This window comes from Limulus polyphemus, unplaced genomic scaffold, assembly GCF_000517525.1.
Source record: "Limulus polyphemus unplaced genomic scaffold, Limulus_polyphemus-2.1.2 Scaffold1261, whole genome shotgun sequence".
NCBI lineage: Eukaryota > Metazoa > Arthropoda > Merostomata > Xiphosura > Limulidae > Limulus > Limulus polyphemus.
The window spans coordinates 269,708-272,320 of record NW_013666871.1 but is presented as its reverse complement, the minus strand read 5'-3'; positions in this window follow the sequence as shown (position 1 = coordinate 272,320).

The following is a 2,613-nucleotide window of genomic DNA, read 5'->3' as shown; positions in this document are numbered from 1 at the left end:
CAATTGAAGGAATTATCGGTGATAAGTAAGATTAAAATAACACTAGATAGAATAAATATATCAATTGAAGGAATTATCGGTGATAAGTAAGATTAAAATAACACTAGATAGAATAAATATATCAATTGAAGGAATTATCGGTGATAAGTAAGATTTGCTTTTTCAAATTACGGTTTAAACGCCAAAAGCTATTGTAAAAACAACTAACGTAACTGTTTTATAAAATCAAGTTAACTGCAGATGTTAACTCTTCTTAATTTGTCCCTTGCGGTCTGAAATCAGAGATGCATAAAATATAGCATTTCAGAAATGCCATTTTCGTAGATCTCTGGATTTTTGGCTAAATGGAAAAAAATATATCTCATTTTAATAAGAATTATTGCTTTTCAAAGCAATCTAATGAGGTCTTGTTTTATTGAATGTTCCTAGGTCACTTGTTGGTTCTAAGCACATTGATTTGATTAAGCATTATAATATTTCTCGAACCTCAGCCTCGACCTTAACAAAATTTACATGAACAGCTGTTGTATAGACGTTAGTTTTATATACCAAGTTACTTAATGCTTTTTGGATGCTAGTTCTCACAGTTTTTACTAGCTTTCTGGTATCTCCAACTTCTATATTTTCTAATTGTTCACACAAACATTATGTAGAATTGATTACGCTGTGTGTGTCTTAAAGTGACGATGTTTGTCCTGTCTTGAATTGCAGCTACTGTCAAATTTATGCCAAAACATTCCTGGAGAGGTCGTTTAAGACGAGTCGTGCTGTCAAGTGGCAAGCCCTCGGGTAATTATGTGGAAATCTGTATTCTACGCTCAGTCAACACGAATTGGCGATGATTCTGTTCAGATCGTGTTATATTCATGAACAGCGATAATTAAATGCTTCATTACTCGGTTGTTTTAAGTTTCTTAATATTTTGTATATCTCATGATCATTGTACAGGATACTTTGTTCTCTGGTAAGAACGACTGAATGATATTTCTTTGGTAGTGTTTCCTTAACAACACGATGGTAAACAATGCTTGTCTTTATATGTATGGGTAAAATGTATTGAAGGTTTTAACATGTTTCTGGCAAACTGTGTCGGATAACACTTTTGTTACTTTACTTACAAGTTCAGACATTGTGATACGTGATTACCGCTCAACCACACGACGGTTAGCACCAAAACCAAGCTATTCAGCAAATATTAAGCAGTGTGTTGGATAATCATAGGGTTTGTTTCCGTATCTAATAGAACGCACTGCGATTTATCATATTTCAGCATCGTTTGAATTATATCTATTGAGAAGTGTCTCGCTTCAGTGTGAAATTTGTAATACTGGTAATGGACAAAACAGTCACGTGATGCAAACAGTTTTTGGTGGAGATCATAATCGTGGTTTTATGGAAGCTTTCGTTAATCTGAGGGTCGCGTGTTCGAATCCCCGTCACACCAAACATGCTCACCCTTTGACCCGGGGGTATTATTATTAAGTGCGGTCAATCCCACTATTCGTTGGTAAAAGAGTAACCCAAGAGTTGGCGGTGGGTGATGATGACTAGCTGCCTTCCCTCTAGTCTTTCATTGCTAAATTAGGGACGAATAGTGCAGATAGCCGTCATGTAGCTTTGCGCGAAATTCTTTACAAACAAACAAACATTCTGTGCTTATAACCTTGACCATAAATATAGATCTTCATTATAAATTATAAAATACGCTTCTAATCTAGCAAGAAACGAAAAAAATCGACTAAACCTACTATAAGTCAAAAGTAATATTGTATAGTTTTGTGCATTAAGTTTATTGAATAAACGCTTTAAAACCGATTTAACGTTAGCATAACGACCGACCACGGACAATGCCTGGTCGGTACTCCAATTAAAATCTCATTAATGTCATAAAGTCAGATTTCGAGTATAACAACAATGATAAGTGTTTTACCATTAACTCTAGAGTTACCGATTTTCATGCACATTTTTGAAGACTATGTATGCACCAAATTGCTCATGGGTTCAAAACTTTGTTTATTACAGGGTTCTTAATATAATATGAGTCATACAAGAAATACAAACTAATAAATCATTAATGTTGCTATTATTCCCACTAATTTCTACCGGGTTTCCAATGTATTGAGTCACGCTTGACTCCTAGCCTTGTGATTGGTGTGCATCACTGTGAATCAGAAGATTCAATGTTGGTGTCCTGTTTCAGCAAATACGCCCTCTGCACTTTGAGACCATGGGGGCCCTATAAGAGTGACAGTTAAATCACACTATTCATTCAGATAAGAGTAGCACAAGATTTGGCGGTGAGTGCTGTTGACTAGCTTCCTTCTTAGAGACGAATCTGCACAGATAATATTTTTTTGTGATTCTGCTTTACAATTCTGAAACTTATCACTAGGTGTTTACTGATGGTGTGACGATACAGCGATACGAAAGTTGTATCGTATCGTGAAGCCATGATACGATTGTATTGATACATCGTCCGGTACGATACGATTTGTGTATCTTCACGAAATTTGGCAAGCTTTCAGAATACATTATAAGTCTTTTGTACAGAAAAAACAACAGAATTTCTAATAAATCATTTTTGCTAAAATTTAATGATTCAAAAAAGGAAGA